Source organism: Stegodyphus dumicola, chromosome 7 (assembly GCF_044657685.1).
Source record: "Stegodyphus dumicola isolate Sdum_Otavi_A_Nest chromosome 7, ASM4465768v1".
Classification (NCBI taxonomy): Eukaryota; Metazoa; Arthropoda; class Arachnida; order Araneae; family Eresidae; genus Stegodyphus; species Stegodyphus dumicola.
Genome location: NC_140774.1, coordinates 70,314,722 through 70,335,127, shown reverse-complemented (window position 1 = coordinate 70,335,127; position 20,406 = coordinate 70,314,722). Strand labels below are relative to the sequence as shown.

The 20,406-nt window shown below is 29.7% G+C and overlaps 1 protein-coding gene across 8 annotated transcripts in view; it reads left to right on the top strand.

Annotated features, from left to right (window-relative positions):
* Positions 1–422: 422 nt before the first annotated feature.
* Positions 423–20,406, top strand: part of Ing3 (Inhibitor of growth family, member 3) — a 109,468-nt gene continuing 89,484 nt past the window's right edge. Inside the window, exons 1-2 of one of the 8 annotated variants that reach the window (XM_085820415.1) lie at positions 423–541; positions 11,374–11,511. The gene's annotated coding sequence lies outside the window, so the exon portion shown is untranslated. The other 7 variants (XM_085820413.1, XM_085820412.1, XM_085820414.1 and 4 more) reach the window with 7 other exon arrangements.

The following is a 20,406-nucleotide window of genomic DNA, read 5'->3' as shown; positions in this document are numbered from 1 at the left end:
GAAGCCGAAAAATATTCTTTAAGACTATGGACCGACAGACTAAATAGATCAAATCATGATTAGATATAAATAGTTACCTGGTAATGAATTACAATAGCAAGAAAAAAAAATTTCAGGAACAGACAGTGTTATGAAGTAGTGTGTTGCCAGTAACCTGTAACGAAACTTCTTTATGTTCGTTTATTCAAAGAACTTACAATATTGTTTTGTAATATGGTATTGTAAGCTCTCTTCTTTAATTACTTAGTGAAGTGTTCTCTTCTAGGAGACTTCTACTATAATTAAAAAGAAGGTTACCGAAATACTGAGTCACGCAGAATAGTTCTTATAATTTAATACGTAATTCGGTTTAATCGTAGTATCCGTTGCACAAGGGATTTGGCTACTTTTGGCGAATTTTAGTTAAACGGGTCATTTTGGTGTTAGTGATAATTTTCAAAATCGCGCCAAGGCTGCACCGTATACTAGGATTTTACCCGTAATTCTAGTTAGACACTCATAAATGGGAGGTAACTCATTGGAACTTAGAAAAATGACCTAGGTATTTATTAGAATTATACCAAATAAAGTAATTAGCAAGTACTTTAAATTAATAATAAGGCACGTGCGTTTTCCTCGGGGTAGTGCAGTCGCACATCATTAAGTAATTGGACTGTATTTGAGCTTCTTTTGCTTTTCCTTTTTAGCGTTAATATAGTTATTTAGGTTGGCATCACAAATTTGATGTCGACTATCTGCCACGTATTCAGTATAAAAGTTTTTAAATTACTGCTTTGAATTTTTGGGCAAATTAGTAAAGTGACAACTCAAAGCATTTATTATTATTATTATTATTATTTTTTTTTTTTTTTTTTTTTTTTTTTTCTGTATACAAGTATCTACTCGTATGAAAGGAACTGTTCCTGGCCTGTAACTGCTAATACTAAGGTGTGTAGCAGCGTACTCAGGCTATTAGAAGTTACGATTTTTTCCCCCCGATTCAAAAATATACTTTGTGTTAAAATATTTGTGTACAAGACTTAAAAATGCTTGTAAATATAAAATTGGTTGATAAAGTACGTTTAGTTTTACTCATTCTCCGTTTATAATATTCTGTTTTCATGAGTACTGCTCGATTATTTTTCACGTACTGTACTCGGTTATTAAATTAGAATTAACGGAATCTAGTATAACGAAACTACCCCACCCTTCCAGAAACAAATGAAGTTGATTTTTGCTTTGGAATTATGGCGTTAACAGAATTGTGCTTGATTTCCAGGGGAAAAGAATTAATTTATGTTGTCATGTCGTTATTGTTTTCAAAACACAAAGTTTTAATTGTAAGTGAATTTTTCAAGTTTGATTGGATTCCTCAGAATTGAAGAATTATTAAATTTGAAATGTTGAGTTTATCTGGAAATAGATATACATTTTGAAATATCAATCTATCTGTTATGTAATTACTTCTTTTTAACTCAACAAATGAATATAAATTTTCTCGGATTATTAATATTTCAACATGTTAAGATTCACAGAATTAAACAGATACTTAAATTTTGAATGCAGTTTTACCCTAAAATATCCATATAGTCACTTGTCACATTTCATAACAGTATTTTGGAGTATTTTTGCTTTCATGACATACAGATTGTAAATTCATTTGAAATTTAACAGAATAAAATAATTCATTAAACAGGATAATAAATACTAATGCAGATAGACAACATGACAGTTAAAAGGAACTATGCCAAGAAGTAATGCAAACTTTAATTCATTTCTCACTGATACATAGTATTTTTTATGTTGTATTAAAATCGTTAATTTCTCCTGATCCTGTTTTTGTGGTATAAAAATAAAACCACATTAATTCACATAGTTCAGAATGCTCATATTTTTCTTTTAAAGAGAGTTTTTTGAATACCAGCACATAAATATAAATAGTGGACTTTACTTTGAATTGCTTTAAAATATTATGATATTTTAAAATGTACTTGCATAGTTCTATAATTATGCATTGTTGACCTGAAAAGTCGTATGTAGTTCAGTAACTTTTTATTAGTGTCTTAATAATTTCAATCTTAAATTGCCATTTAGGTATTTTCTGTTCATAATAACACTTCAGAAAGGTTTTATTGCCAAATTTTGAATCATCATTAATACTGTTGCCATTCAAAAGAAAAACACCAAATAGTGGTTTGAAGAACTAAGGACGACTGACAGTTCTATGCTTATAATTTCTAACTCGTAACATAGGTTGTTTGAACATAATGAAAGACTTGACTGCACATAATAGGAAAGCTATTTCATTTCCTGGCTATTGAACACTAAAGATCTTTTCAGTTTAATGCTTTGTGCCTGAGAGAAAAACTTTACTAACTATTTTAAATCTTGAATTAATTCTTTTAATTTTTACATTTCTGCAGATTTTATTTAGTTTAGGATTTTGCTAAAAAAAAAAAAAAAAAAAAACTCTAATCAGTATCACAAAACAGATACATATTATTTAAGTCAAATTTATCTTTATTCTAAAATTTCCTTTATCTATGAAAGAGAAATGTTTAATAGCTTACAAATTTGAGGTTTTGAAATGAATCTGGCAATCAATAATAAATTTGCTTCTGCCAAAAAAAAAAAAAAAAAAATAAGCAGTGTGCAGCCTTTTGAATTTGCAAATAAATCCTAATTTAAAAAATAAAAATTATAGAATATATACCTGCCATTTTTAACCAAGTAGAACTTTACAAATAATAGATATAATTCATTGATTTTTTACTGGTTCAGCAGGGTATAAAAAGCAAATTTTAAATTCTTATAGAGCTTGAAGATAATTGATATCTAATGACAAAAGTACTCTGCTGTCAAGGCATTTTTAGAGCATAACTGTTTAACAATAAACATGTTTCTTCACATTGAGAGTTTAATTACTTTGTTATTTAACATAAACAAAATATCTTGATGATTGTTTGTATTAAAGTTGAAAATAATTACCAAATAATATTTATGCTCTTTTAAAAATTATTAGAAATCTACTTGATGTTTGATTTGTAAGGTCTCACAATTTTTACAATTTAAAAATTTATTAGTATTATGACATTTAAATAAACACATTTTGAATCAGGAATTATAACAATTTGAATATTTAAACGTATTTGAATCCAGCATATACACATTTTCATCTGATCCGGTATATCTGCAAGATACTTTATGGTACTTAGTGTATACAGAAAAGTCATCTGTTAGCTGAATATTAAATATAAAGGTTTAATGAATGAAACATTGTGATACAAAGATTATCTGGTTAAAATTTGCAGAATAGGACAAAAATGAATATAAAGTTTCATATTCATCATTGTTTATTTGTAGATAAACAACTCTGGCAATCTTGCTTGATAACAGAGAGAAGAATAATAGTTACGAAGTAAATTGTTTGGCACATTTTGGTGCCTTTCTGAGGTGTTGTTAGTTATGTTATAATAACAATAATAAGTTTAAAAAATATAGCAGGCTCTAGAAATTGTTTCTTAAATTTGTTATACTTAAGGATGTAATTGTTGAAATGATATATTATCTTTCAAAGCATAAACTGTTTTCTTAATTACCATTTGGGGTTGGGTTGAATAAATCATAAAAACGAATTGTCATGAGAAATCTGATGCATATAAAATTGGCAGTTAGTTACAGAAAAGTACATTCTGGGTACTGCAGTTGCCCATTTCTATGCAAATATGGTATTCTTGGAATGCAAGTCTGTTTCTGAACTTTATGCTGATCTCAGATTGAATTTCACCTAATTTTTAAGTTGCAATGCGTCCTCTATTTATTAGTTAAAACAAATGCAGGGGAGAAAAATATTATGAAATGAGAGAAAAATTATATGCAATAAATGTTGGATTGGCTAATTCACTTTTGATAAATGCACCTGAGAGATTCTGCGTATGTTCTGTCCCAGTTTGGATTGATAGCAAAATCAAGGTGGTTTACTAAATTTAAATTATATCTGCGAAAAACTTGTATGAATAAGTCCTAAGTTTAATTACTAAAAACATGTTTTTCATGTGAGGATATTTTTATGTGGTTAATTTTTTAGACATGCTGGATTTCTCTTAATTTATCAGCTCCCCCCCCCCAAAAAAAAAATGTGTGTTTAAAATGGAATGATAAAATGCCATTCTTTATGCTGACTTGAAGGAAAATAAATTATTACTTTTATGAAAATGTTGATTTTGTGGTGGGACTTTGTGTGATCAGATTTCTGATAACTCGTTTAATCAATTAAACTTCAAGTACATCTTAAGTATCTACAAAGTTTAATAAGTTGTGCAGTTCCTGCATGTCTGTTTGTAGATGGAGAGACCCAGGATATGATTGAAGTCAGTGCAGACCTATATAACTTTTCAAATAGAGGTATATTTTAAAATTTTGACTGCTACAAGAAATAATAATAATTTATAGATGAATACATCAGAATGAGATTTGAAACTAAAATAGTAATGTCTTAAAAAAAAATCTAAGATGTATGTGTTGTGAAACAGCTGCTGGAAGCACTTCCGCAAAGGATCCGTTAAATGTAAACATCGACAAAAATGGCAATAAAAGTTCAAAGATGGTAACCCTGCGAATTGGTTTGTCGGAAGTAGCAACCCGGTTCACTCAGAGAATATTTCTCGTCTGTTCGGGGCTCCGTTTTGCCGCTGGCTAGCGGTGCGTCACTACCGGGTGAGGTGGTGAAAATCGGCGGGAGGGGTGAATATAACACGGCTTTTTGGAATAGTATGGCTGTGTTTTTACGTAATTTTAAGACTTTAAACATGCAGCTCCTAAAATATTATGATTAACGTGGGCTGCAATAATATACGTTTTAAATAATTAAGTTTTTATTTTTATTACTGTTATTTTTACCTAAAATAATAAGAATTAAATCAGTTTTTATGCTTAAAAATTTGATATATTTTTAATGCATTTTTAAAAATTACTTTTCAGAGGATGCTAGGTGTTTATATACAGTCAAAAGTCGTTAATCCGAACTCGTCGGGACTACGACGATTCCGGATTATCGATTTTTCTGGATTATAGATCATCAGTTTAAATCTCGTAAGATGGCATGCAGAAATTCTAAAATTAAAAATATGAAACCGTAATTTATGAAATAAAGAACAATTATGATCTAAAGGGTATCAAAATTTGCAAAAAGAAAAAGCTTAATATTTATTTGTTTATTTTATTAAACATTTCTTTCAATGTAAGTTGTTTAAGTTTTGCTTCGTTTCATGTGATAATACTCTTTCTCTTTAATTCTATTGAACAGACATAATTTCTTGTTCAGTTACAAAGTTCCGCTGTTCAAGTCCTATAATTGCTGTGTCGAGAACACCGACTAATTTGTCAATCGAAATTTTTTCGTTTTCAATAACCTCTGTCACTCTTCTTCGCTATCAGAAGCGAATTATAATGACGAGGAACTTGTTTTAAATCATATCAAAGAGAGAGCATATCGAGATGAAATACTACATTTGGTAAGGAATTATAAGCCAAATAAAATAAAAACATCTGCGCTGAAGATAAGGATAGTGCTGACAGATCAACTTCCAATTCATTACGCGGCGTTTCCCCGCCGAGCAGCGTGAAATTGATAAACAGATTTCGGATTTCAAAACATACTTTCGCTTTAGATCCTTTACATATTAACAAATATATATCGGAAATTCTATTTGATATAATCGAAAGTTTAAACTTACTTTTATAAAATTGCTCTTACAGTCTGCAAAAAATAATAAGCCGGAACCAATTCGAAAATTAAGGAACAATGCAATCATCAACATTAACTGAAATAGATAATTATATAATTTTAGCTTATACGTCCATTATACATAAAACGCGCACGCGAAAACGTATTCTGCACTTGCGCACACTCACATGCGCAGTCGTAAAAGGTCTTACGCGCAAGCGTAAAAGCCTGTGCGCATGTGTCAACGCGGCGCATGCACAGAAAGTTTTTAGTTTTGAGGTCCGGATTATAGATCATTCCGAATTATGGGTGTCCGAATTAACGACTTTTGACTGTACTATATATGATTAGAATGAAGAAAAATATTATTGGTTCTCTGAGATGACAAAATAGTAAACCACTGCTTTGAGTAATTAACGAAAGTTTGAAGGAATCTTGAAAGATAACAAGATGTATAAAGTTTATTCTAGTTTTTTTTTACAATGAATGCTACTTTAAAGGATTTGAATATTATTGAAGATACTTGGTATTGTCAAATTTTTTATGAAAAAGGATGTTGTTTCAAAATAAAATATATTTTAAGCTATCAGCAAGTAAATTCAAAAAACAACTTTGAAAAGTGTAAAATGAATGTTTTAAATGTATTATTTAGCAATGAATCTATTAAATGTACAGTAGCACTATTATTAAACATAATTTTGAGAATATCGACAAGCAAAGCACTTAATGAAAAAGACCCTTTTTACTAAAACTATTGGTATTCCATATGAATGACACAGAATATATGTAATGAATACCATGGCCAAATACCTATATAAAAAAAAAAGTAGTGTTCTCTACCTCGAAACTTGCAAAAGTAATCCTGCTATGCAACACATAGTTAATTTCTGATTACATGATATTGCAAGCATTTTCTTCAGATTTTTCCTGTAACTGATATTGAATACTGGTAGTTTGATCTGGTTTCATATCATGGTTAAAGGGCTGGCTGCATGGTTGATTTTTCTAGTTTTACTCATATGTAATGCAAATACAAGCCAGTTTTCCTTAGAAAGTTGTTCAAAATGGCATCTTTCTTCAGGTCCATAGCCGATATTCTTTGCCATATTCGAATAACCTAAACTTTCCTTCAGGTTCTACATTAACATGATGTATCTGTTGTAAGAAGGACAATGATCTATCCGCTTCTATCCGTGTAGCAGGAGTGTATTTAAAACATGCTAGAATCATGGGATTTATAATGAAATCGACTATGTTTTAATCTTGAAAACTTTATAAATTTTCCCGATTTTCTTAAGTCATAGGTTTCACTAACAAGATATTCATACTTTTGTTCAAGTTCACAAGCAGTTGAGCAATACAAGTGCTGAATACTGATAGCTTGAATCTCCAGTATTCAGTATTCAGTATCTTGAGCCATCACACTGTCATGCCCCCTAAAGTTATTACTGCTTGGCATAATAACAATCTCACTTAACCATGTTAGCTACTTTGTCAAAACTAATATATCAGCTGCAGTCTCTCCAAAGACTCTCACTATAACAGAGATTCAAAAATATATCTTTCTTAAAATAAAAATATGCTTGTCAATGTCTGGCAACAATTCATGAACTTTTCACGCAAAGCATTTACGACTCATTTCAGATAGAACATTTTGAGAAGTGTTTCATCTGCCTTTTTCATACATGGCTGTATCATTCAGAAGAAAATGATGTTGTTATGTTTAATTTCATCAGCGGTTTTCCCTCATCTGTTATAGGCAGAAATAATTTCAATGATATCCTGGAACTGGAATTATCATAGGGTACATATTAATTTGTCAACAGCATTGGTTATTTCATAAATGGAAATGAGAATATTGCTTTTTCCATTCTCACATTGGATATTCTAAATTGCACTAATGTATATAGCATTGAATTAGGTCCATTTTAAGATAAATTTGCAGAAAATCATTTCTTATAAGTTTCCAAACATCTTTTCAGAGGTGGACCTTCTTACAAGATTCAGATAATGAAGATGTATGAAAATGAGTATTCAGATAATGAAGAATATTTTATTATTTAACAAATAAATATATATTTATTATTGAAGTGGCAATTCCATATTTGTATGATGTAACCATTGCTCAGCAATGTAAGAAATTGTTTAAAATGAGAATTCTGAAGTTTACCAGCTAGTAGTTGTATGAAAATTTTGCCACTAAAGAGTTTTATTCAAATTATCTATCTCCCAAAACTAAAAATAAAATTTATGTTTTATTAAGAAGATCATCTGTTATTTTGTCAATTACTGCAAAATACTTTACAATGTATTTAGTGATTATCAGTCTGAATCAGAAAAAGAGTGCGACTCTACAGAAGACATTCCTTGTGATTAAACTGACTATTTTGTAGGAAAAGATAAAACAACAGAATGGAAGAAAGAACACTTTCAAATTCAAAGATTCCCATAATATAAAAAAATTGCCTGGCAATACACATATATCTAAAGATGTGGCTTCACCCATCGATGCATGGAAGCTAATATTGGTGACACAATGATTGAAATGATTGTGAGATGCTCTAATATTTATGTAAAAAAATATTTCGGGAAATTTTAAAAGAGACACAAAACCTATGGAGAAAGAAGAGTTTCTTGCTTTTTTAGGAATCGTACATAGGTGGATTGCACAAATCCTCCCTTGTAAATGCTAGAGAATTATGGGCGACTAATGGAACAAGATTGGATATTTTTCATAAAACAAATGAACTATATATTTTCTTTTCATTCTTCGTGCCTTACGATTTGATAATGTCGGAACACGGGATGATAGAAGAAAGAGTGATAAATTAGCTCCAATAAGAGATTTGTTTGAAAATTTTGTCGAGAATTGTTAGAAATTATATCATGTAGGGGAATACATGACTTAGGACGAAAAGCTAGAACCTTTTCGAGGACAATGCTCCTTTTGGCAGTATATGCCCAAGAAACCTGCAAGATATGGTATAAAGATATTTACTGTGGTTGATTTTAGATCCTTCTATACTTTGAACATGGGAACAATATGCAAGGATAAGATTATCCCACCTGAATTTGTGTCAGATAAGAATAGAGAACAGCATTCAACTCTCTTGGGGTTTCAAAAGGATATAATGCTACTTTCTTATATGGCTGAAAAGAACAAATATGTTAACCTTTTGTCAACTATGCACAATGATGACCATATTGATGAAAGCACGGGAGATTTGAAGAAGTAATTACGTTATAACATGACAAAAGGAGCAGTTGATATAGTTGACGAAATGGGTGCCACTTATTCTGTGACCAGAATGTCAAACTGATAGGCATATTATTTTCGCTATTAAATATTGCTGGCATAAAATCAAGGATCTTGCTTTCATCTACTAAAACTCCACCAGAGAAGTTCAGGAATAGGAGGCACGTCTGATTTGGCCTTTGCATGTTTAGATCCTCATTTGGAGTCATAACTGAAACAGTAGGAATATAATGGAAGATTCTCTTGAAGATTCGCAAACAAAGAAAAGAAAATTATGTTACCGGAGATGTTATATGTGCTCAAGAAAAAAAGACAGAAAATCAAAAACTGTAGGTGTGAAGTGTAAAAAAAAATATGTCAAGAACACTGTGAAATAGAAGCTTCATGTATAAACTATAAAATATCTTATTTTCTTGAGCCTAATTGATTTCGAAATTAATTACATAACTCATTATCCATGTAATAATTCTGCATAATTTGGATTATAATTGCATTCAAAAATAAAAAACACAAATTTCTCATAGAAATCAATGATTCCTAGTCATCTGAAGAAAATGTAAGTACTTTTATTTGTTATTAATTTTAAATTAACATTATTTTTAAGTTATTTTATATAATAAATGTTGCAATTAATACAGAATGCATTATTTTACTGAATTGTAATAATATGTTTTCATTTGTATGTCATTTAATTGCGACGCGCGTTCTCGTGTTAAATAATACATCCTGCGTCCTTCCGGGATAACTATACACCGCTAAATGTCATTATCAACCTATTCATTTTACTTCATAATGCTAAATATCTTATAACATGACTTGTACACAGCTAAAATCATGGCTTCCATATGATAAATATCTTGCAACTTAACTATACCAAAGAATGTCTCTAATAGTACTTATTCTTTGACTATACACTGCTAAAATCATGGTCGATTAGCCGTTTGTGAGCTTGGCGAATAAATAGGCATCGGCGCCAACAGATCCTTTGCAGAAGAAAACCCCAGCTGCTTCCATACAGAAATTTTTAAAGGAGTGAAACAGAGTATATTTAGTAAATAGCAAAATTAGCATTCATCTAGTCCAGTTCATGAAAATTTGAATGAAACTAATAATATTTAGTGCATTTATTTATATAGTTATATATGTATTGTAAGTAGGTGTTTAAAAAAGAAAAAAAAAGGTACAGAAATAATACTACTTATATGGCAAAATATGTAAAAGAAAATTGGGTTCAGGAAAATGGCATAAATCATATATTTGAAACTAATTTTTGTTACTATGTGAGGGATCATATAAATGAAGACTTTATTTTAAGTATATGGGAAAATTTAATGTCATCAAAGAATATAAAGTAGTAAATCTAAGTATTAAATATTTAAAAATCTGCAATGTGATTCAAAATTTATTTTTTAAAATTCTTTGTTTAAAATCAGAAAATATCTTTAAATACGATTACTTGGAATATATATGGCTAATACTGTGAAATGAGCTGCATCTCTTGATAGCTATCAAACGTAAAAATTGGTAAGATGTAAAATTCATCCTATTAAAAATCGGTATTTATATATTAACGACACTGCAGCAGAAGTTGTGCTGATGCACCAATAAGGAGCAATCCTGTTGTTCGCATGCAGTTATCTTTTGATTTCTTTTTGCCTTGTTGTTTGCTGATTTTTGACGACATTTTTTAGTGCTATGAAAATGAGTGAGATTTGCCAAACACAGAAGAAGATGCAATTTTATTTTTTCAGGAGTGAAATATTTTACCAAAAAATGAAAATGTACCAATTTGCATAATATGAAACTTTATTTTGGTAATTGTACGTTTGGGAAATGTAATTTAAGACAATGTGATCAGCAAGTAGGACTTAGAAAAGACAACTGGTTTGAAGGAAGCAGAATTCCATTTTGTTCAGCTTTGAGGTTCATATACTGCTGGTGCGAGGAGTTGACAAAGACAACTGGTTTGAAGGAAGCAGAATTCCATTTTGTTCAGCTTTGAGGTTCATACACTGCTGGTGCGAGGAGTTGACGTCTATTAAATTTTGTGAAAAGCAACTTGATTTATGGGATAAAACTGTTATAGATTGGAACAATTGGATGCGTGAATTATGTGTCTTGGATATGGAGAATAAACCAAACAAGAAGGTAGGTGGATCAGATTGCATTGTGGAAATTGATGAAAGTTTGTTTACTAAGTGTAAGAATAATTGCGGTCGAGTATTACGCGAAACAAAAGATTCATTTGTTCCTAATAGAACTGGCTCTACTCTTCTTAATAAAATTACTAAAAACATTGCAGATGGTAGCACAATTTATTCTGACATTTAGAAAGGTTTCAAACAAATAGAAACAGAAGGATTCCTACATGTAAGAGTTAATCATAAATACAATTTTATTGATCCTGATATAGGAGTTCATATACAAACATTTGAGAGAATGTGGAGCAGTGCTAAATGGAGGAATAAGAGACAGTGGGGACAGCGAGACATCATTTAGAATCTTATTTAGCAGAGATCATATGGAGACAGCATCAGGTCAAAGAAAATACGTAAGTACCTAAAAATCTTATACAAGAATTAAAAATTGCATTTTTAAATGCTTATTTAATAAATAAAAACAAAATCAAGTATTAAACTTTTAAAGAAAGCTAATGCAACTATAAACGAAAATATAATATATAACTTTGGTACATATTGTGTGCCATATTTGTCAAGAGTAGATACATGAATTTCTCTGGCGAAGCTAAAGTGTAGTAAGAAAGTTTGACATATGTTTAGTATGAAGTTACGTTTTTCAACTTGCTTCATGGCTAAATGGTTTCTATTGCTGCTGTACAAAGTTTGAAATTGGAAGATTATTTAAGATTTGGAAAAATATATTGTTAGCAGTGATGCAAGATGCATTTGTGAATAGTTAATGTAAAAATTTATTTTAAGTCATGATTTTGCTTAATTGGATAACAACTGTTGAAATGCATGCATCTGCACTATTGCAAATCTGCTAATACTAGATGGTGTTTAACTAGACAGCACAAAATATATGTACAAGAAAATTGTGGGGATATTTTGAGAGGTTCTACATGATTAGTTAATCTGCATGAATTTGTAGCTGCTCCATTAAATATCTTTAATTCGTCCAAAATTTTATTTGTGTGGGATATGCAAAAGAGACAGTGAACAATAGTAAATATTAGATAGCTGAAGAACTGTGTCAAACTTGGATAACACTAAAAGAGTGGTCACCGCGTGAGTTATCAAACAGATTTATTACGTCCAACCGATGGACTATTCTGGCGTTTTTGTGTAAATGTTTTCTAATTATATATAGTCAAAAGTCTTTAATCCGGACTCGTCAGGACTTTGGTGATTCCGGATTATCGGTTTTTCCAGATTACAGATCATCAGTTTAAATCTGGTAAGATGGCATGCAGAAATTATAAAATTAAAAATATGAAACCATAATTTATGAAATAAAGAGCCAATTATGATCTAAAGGGTATCAAAATTTATAAAAAAAAGCTTAATATTTATTTGTTTACTTTATTAAACATTTCTTTCAATGCGCGCATGCATAAAGCATACATTACCCATAGTCGAAATTAGAAAATTGCAACCAGAAAACTATTTGATGTGTATTCGTGATATTTATAATGACGAGGAATTTGATTTAAATCATATCAAAGACGGAGTACATCAAGATGAAATACTACATTTAGTAAGGAATTATAAGCCGAATAAATTAAAAACATCTGCCCTGAAGATAACTTCCAGTTCATTCCGTGCTGCAACGTTTCCGCCCCTCCCCTCCCACAGAGCAGCGTGAAATTGATAAACAGATTTCGGAATAGTTAGAGAAACAAAGAATATGCCTTTATTCATTTTTTGCAGCAATTCCACTTTTTGTATGATGTACATCAAAACATGCTTTCGCTTTGTAGATCCTTTGGCAGTTCCAGAATCGGAAATTCTTTCTGACATAATCGAAAGTTCAAGCTTACTTTTATAAAATTGCTTTAACAGTCTGCAAAAAATAATAAGCTGTTAGAAAACCAATTAGAAGATTAAAGAACAATGCAATCTGCAACATTAACTGAAATAGATAATTAGGTAATTTTAGCTTAGCTTATACCGTCAGTTATACATTAAACGCACATGCGTAAAGGTATTATGCAGAACTCCCATTGTTGGATCAACAAAATTAAATGTGGGATTCACAGTTAAATGGCTAAAACCAGCATTTTCAAGCTCGTTTTATAAGCTCGCCAAAAATCTGAATATGTTGTTGATCCTTCCACTATGTGGGCAACAATCGTTGCTACCAGCTTCCTTGCTTCCTGATTTAGAATCTGAACAAGAAAGCACTTGCCACTTTCACGGCATAACCCATCAAATATCCTCTATTGTGGAAATATCTTGACAGCATTTTTTTGTGGCACGAACAAACTCTAATCAATTTCAACTATATTATTGCAATAATTTCAGCTACTTGGTATTGTATTTTTTATTTATTGTTGTATTTATTTCAAGTACATTATTGTTTTGAATATTTGTTAATTCGACAAATATAAGACAAAAGAGAGTGTTTATGGTTGCCATTTTTTACATAATTTGGCAATTTATCATTGGGGTTGTAAAAATCAAGTACTAGTACCAAATCACATGATAAAAATGTAAAACATATTTTGAAATGAAACATTTTAAAAAGAGTGTTCTGGGCAGTTAGCTATTTTTATATCACCGTATGCATATATGCTGCACATCTTCATTATTCATGAGATAATAATTCAGAATTTGATGAGTTTTGAATCATCTTGAATAAATAGTCATAATTATAGCTGTCAAATTTCCTGGGTTTTTGACATGTTTCTCAATATTTAATTTTTAGTGTTTACTAAGGAAAGTAATTGTACTTGCATAATAATGTAACCACCTTTGTGCAATTAGGCAGTTTTTCAAATGAAAGGCAAAAATTACTTATCGGGTCCAAGTTGGTAGTTTTCACACTTTTTTTAGAAAGATTCCCAATTTATCGATATTTATCATAAGTTGGTAAACATTATTAATAATGTATGAAAAGAAGATATACTTTAGCAATTTAAAATACAAATTTGAATTATTAAATAAGGATTATGTAATGCATTAAAAATAAAACACATTCTTCAAATCTTTCTGTAATTTTTTTGTACTATTCTGACCTCAAAGTACTCAGCAATTTGTTTTCGGTTAAAAAACATTGGACAATTGCTGAGACTTGGCTTCAATCCGCGGCAACGACTATGAAGGAAATGCATTTCCTTGTTATTTCCTTCAAAATTCTATATTCTTGCAGAAATTTTACCATAGTTTTTTCATTTCTGGCAAATTCCACAAAGTCATATTTCAAAACTAACTTTAAAGCAAAAAATATCATGATTTGTGTATAAAACCTTTGGAACTTGGAATATCAAAAAAAAAAAAAAAAAAAAATGTACAAAAAGGGCAGTGTTGCTTTACTGAAGGACTGTTATGAGCATGGTTGCCAAAGTTTGGCACAGTCTGAAAATTTGATGACTTCTACTAAGGCTAATATGCAAGTACTGTGATTTTGAGCAATAAAGGAAATTATTATTGAATTAATAAATTCATTCCTTCATCCCTGCTGATTTTTAGCACAATTTTTCTAATAAAATTTGATTTGATCTGAATTTTCTTAAATCTCTTGTATACATATGTAAAATTTTTTATAAAAGTTCAACCTATTGTTAATCAATTGATATTTGTATTTAATTTTGTCTTACATCAGTATGAGATACATATAAAAAGTTTACCCACACAATAGTACATACAATGATTATTAAATAAAAATTCAAATATTTCAAAGTAAAATAAAGAAAACTAAAAGTTACAATTTGAAGTCTACATAAATTCCAATTTACAAGTCGTAATATTTAAAGGTAGATAGAAAAATTAAAATAAAGTTTTTGAAAAAGTTTTTACTTGAAGTACTTGAAATAGTAAAAGGAAAAGCGGCAGATATAAAAATTGCTCTACAAGCACTGCTAATAGTAGTGGAAATGCATAATTAAATATTAATATATTTTATGTCAAAATTGTATCATAAATAGTTGAATATCCTGAATCATGCATTATAATATGAATTTAAATCAGTTTGAAGTTTTTTTGAAATGTTGCTGCCACAGAGCACTTCCAGTTTTTGGCACAAGAACCTTGTGGTTTTTCGTATTTCAAAGTTAGGAGTTATACATAAATCATAATGTCTATAAAACTTAAAAGAGATAAAAAAAAAAAAAAAAAAAAAAAAACTGGTAATAAATTAGATAACTGCTGCATTGAAAGAACTAATATTAATTTCTTAAACTTAGATGGGAGTTCCTCATAATTAGTTTTGCCACCTTATTATGAATGAAGTAGAATATAACAATATATACTTTTAATTTCTGTAATGTACTTTCATATCAACCAAGCTATTTTTACTACCAGTTGTATTCATCATCAGTTTTGCCCCTTCAGAATGGTCATAACCTAGTAAGGATTTAATAAACAAAAAAAAAAAAAAAAAAAAAAAAAAAGGTTCTATAACTTAAAAAAATAAAAGATACAAAATCTACAGCTTGTGTAATTATTAGTGTTGATTTCATTTTGGAGAGTTCACTGTTTGAAAAACCAGGCCTGCGGAGTCTGTAGGAAAAATGACAGACTCAGACTCCTGGAATTTTAAAGACTCTGACTTCGACTTTCTCATATATATATATATATATATGTAAATAATTTATTTCCTAAACAATATTGATTAATTGATTATATTATCTCCTAAGTTTAATTAGAGTAGAATTATTTTAAAAGAGTGAGTCCATACTAAAAAGTTATATTTTGAAAGATGTTTTGAAGTAACTTGAAAGTAAAATGTTAATAATGTTTTACAGGGACTGGAATTAAATCATCATGAAGAATAAAATTTCAATTGTAAAACGAAAAGTTAAATTAAATGCATGTAATCATTGTCATTGATTGGAAATTAGTTGACTTCTCAACGGGAACAAACCGACTCCCGTTCAATGAACAATAATTAATAAATAAATACGTAAATACGAAGGTGTTTCATCTTTACTCGAGTAATAAGGCTAAGCCAAACCGGCAATTATAGTCGGGCCAAATATTTCCGCGAATAGAAGGGATTATGAACCAATGCTGATACTCAAAGAACTTATTCCTGTGAAGCATTTTAACCAATTCAAATTTGAGTGAAAAACAATTTCTGTAGGGAATTACGAAAAAACTCGAGTAACCGTCCCCCGACATCCCTGTGTTTATGCATTTGAGTTATATATTATTTGTAAAAATTAAACATTGGAAATTGTCATTATGAAATAGAATTCAAAGTATAAAGTTGAAATAAACATAAAAAATTACAAAATAAGATAAATAATGCAAACTTTGTAAAAACAAATCAAAAATAATATAAAAATAAAAAATATAATAAGAACAGTGAATGTACATGAAGATATAAAGGCCAGAAAAATTATTAAGTAACTTACATTCTTTCTAGTGGGGAGTCGGCAAAGTGTTCTCTTCGCGTCTGACTCAGAAGTGTAGGCTGTCCGAAAAATTCTTAGGGGCAGCGGGGGCTTTGAATAATATCAGTCGGTAAGACTTGGGTGAAGTAATTTATGGTAGTGGTGGGACTCGGAATTTTTGAGGGATGTATTATGTGGAGTTCTTATTTGAGTGAAACTGTTTGTTAAGATTTTTTTGAAAATACTAGTGAATGGAAATTAATTAATTTCTGGCTAATTGTTGTGTCGAAATGATTAAGAATTTAAGAAAGGAAAAAAGTAATTTTCACTGTCTAAGAGCTATTAGACAGACTAAAGATTATGAAATAGGACCATTTTTTTAGTAACAGCATAAGACAATTAGCTTTTTACAATATATACAACTGAGTAATTACACTATATACAAATCCTTCAACTGATAGTCATCCAACTTATACCGCCTTCTCAGGTTTAGGAACAAATTATCATATCCCTATCAGTTAAATGATTTAGAGTGAGTATTTAACGCCTGCTCTTCTAAGGCAATGGTTAATGAATTGAATGGGTATTAGATTATTTTTGAGAATTTAAATAAAGAGCAAAATTTCGAGTTGTAAATCTATTGTATCTGTGCAGATAATTTTAATTCGTTGTATTTGATTTATTAATTTATTGTTAATTACTTTTTTGGAAATGTTGGAATTCCAATTTATTAATTTGTTAGTATTGAAATTGAAGTTTCTTGTTTTGTCAAAAAGTAAAATTTTTTTGTAGTTAATGATTTGAAGATCTAGATAGTCTATGCTATTTTGTGAATTATTAGTTTTATTAAGTGCAAGAGAATTTCGATAAATCTCGGAGTGTTCAATTTTACCAAAATTATTAATTGTAATAAGGTCATCAATATATCTGTAGGTGTGCTTGTAGTAATTTAACTCTTGTGGTTGTAGATTTTTTTGGAAGTTAAATTCATTGATAAATAAAAAGATTTTACAGATCGAGGTACTGGAATGTAAGCCCATTGGCAAACTTCTGACATGTTTAAAAAGTTGATTTTGAAACCTGATGTAGTTATGAAAAAGTGTGCATTTTAGGTAGGTTTTCCATTTGTTAAGAGTCATAATATTGAGCATATCAGGGAAGAGTTTAAGCAGATCAAGTAGACTGGTATAGATTTCTTCTAGAGGAAGTGAGGTATATAAGTTTTCAAAGTCATAGTAGTTAATGTTTTGGATGTTAATTGTTTGAATGGCATTAATGACAGGACTGTTATTATGGATGATCCAGCAATAGTTATGATTAGTGTTACAATCGTTGAAAATAAATTTACAGATTTTTTTTAAGTTGAATTGAAAAATAATAATTGTAATTATTAGTTCCATTAGCCATAAATCTGAATTTTAATGGTGTTTATGGAATTTCGGAATAGCATAAAGGTTAGCAAATCTGTTGTAGTTTGTATTGAAAGTAATATTGAGTTTTTTATGAAAAGTTTTAATCCTGTTTATTATAGATGTGTCTGTAAGGTTGGCTAATTGATAAGTAATTACGTTGAGAAGTTCTTTATGAATAATTTCTGCATAGAATTGTTTTCATATAATGCTAAAGTTATTATTTGCTTTATCTATTTTTGTAATAGTAAAAAGCTGTTTTAATTTTTTATTATCTGATGTAAGTTGCGACCAATTCAGTGTACTTTTAAACTTGAGGTCACTGATTTCGGTGGATATGCGTTGAAGAATTTTATCTTTTCATTTTAAGAAGGTATCTATAGGTAAATTCAGTTAATAGCTTGCTTTAACTATAAATTTGTTGATGGTGTTTGCAAAAGTCTTGTAACAGTAATTTTTAGTTACGTTTCTGACTGGTCTAAATTTTGTACCATAACTCATTAGTGTTTTTAGTTGATGGTTTTGTATGATTTTCAGGTTGCCAGTAATTATGTGCTGGTAATGAGAATCTACGTAATTGCTGTAAACTGGTGTCTTACAATGTCATTCTGCTGTTTCATCTATTTCATGGTGGTTAGTGAGCAAGTTGCTTAAGGTCCTTTGATATTTAAATGCTACCATTGGTATTGTGTCAACAGCTGGGAAGTAAACTTTACAATCGCTGATGATTCTTGAGAAATGAATATTGTCAAACTGCGGATGCAGAAAATTGACTTTAAAATAAATTTTGCATTGAGTGAGACTATTAGAAAGTCTGAAAAGACTAAAATCGAGAATCATGTCTTTAATCATTTGTATGTGGTCGTAGCTGTCTTGTATGAATTTTTTTTAGTTTGATAAGGAATTTATTAGTACAAGAGTGTAACCAGTTGAGAAGTTTCTTGGGGAAGTAGAGACAAAAAAACATTTCAATTGTTTTTTCAATGCAAGTGTATATAAAGTGGATAAAACTCTCGCATTATTTTTTAATTTGCTTCCTCTTTTTCCTCTCTGCGTTTTGTTGCTGTAAAGCTTAAATTGGCTGAAAATAGATTTTTTAGAAGTATCTCTATGACTATGTATATAAGTGTTAAGTCCATATGGATAAAGTGAACGTTGTTTTAGTATATAGAGAGATTCCTGAAAAATTTGTGTTTTGTGATTGGGTATTATATCTAATATCTGAAGTTGAATAGAGGTCACGGTGTTTAAAGTGCTCTAATTCTGCTGTATTGAGTTGTGATGGTGTACTTATTTTGATGCTATTTTTTTTTTTTTTTTTTTTTTTTTTTTTTTTTTTGCGTTGAATTTTTTAATTTGAGCTCTATGGTTGTTATTGATTCGAAAGTTAAGATTGTTTTTAGTCTGTCTTATATATTTCATATGTCAGGTGCCGCAGGTAATCGTGTAAATACAGTTAAATGTTTTTTATAAAAATTGTTTTTTGGGGTTACCTGTAGCAAGCATTGTGTTAAATTTTCAAGTTTGTCTTCTAGTGGAATGACATTTAATGGTTTCAATTTGAGATAAACGAGCAAGATTTAAAAGTAAGGAGGCTGCTAACATTCAATACAGTAAAGTTTTTATAGAAGAACTTTAAAACTTAAAAATTAAAAAAATTAGAAAAAGGTTGGAGATAATATATAAAGTAGGTACATTAGGAAAGAAATAAATAGCGCTAATAGCTGCTGTTTAGCATATCAAATGTTGTATGATCTTAAATTCATTTTGTGCGAAAACAAGTTACGACTACTTGCGCAATTGCTGCAAAGTAAGTTAATAATAATAATTTATTTCCTAAACAATATTGATTAATTGATTATATTATCTCCTAAGTTTAATTAAAGTAGAATTATTTTAAAAGAGTAAGTCCATACTAGTAAGTTATATTTTGAAAGATGTTTTGAAGTAACTTGAAAGTAAAATGTTAATAATGTTTTAACGGGGACTGGAATTAAATCATCATGAAGAACAAAATTTCAATTGTAAAAGGAAAAATTAAATGCATGTAATCATTGTCATTGATCGGAAATTAGTTGACTTCTCAACGGGAAAAAACCGACTCCCGTTCAATGAACAATAATTATTAAATGAATACGCAAATACGAAGGTGTTTCGTCTTTACTCGAGTAATAAGGCTAAGCCAAACCGGCAATTCTAGTCGGGCCAAATGTTTCCGCGAATAGAAGGGATTATGAACCAATGCTGATACTCAAAGAACTTATTCCTATGAAGCATTTTGGCCCATTCAATTTTGAGTGAAAAGATATTTCTGTAGGGAATTCCGAAAAAACTCGAGTAACTGTCCCCCGACACCCCTGTGTTTATGCATTTGAGTTCTATATTATTTGTAAAAATTAAACATTGGAAATTGTCATTATGAAATAGAATTCAAAGTATAAAGTTGAAATAAACATAAAAAATTGCAAAATAAGATAAATAATGCAAACTTTGTAAAAACAAATCAAAAATAATATAAAAA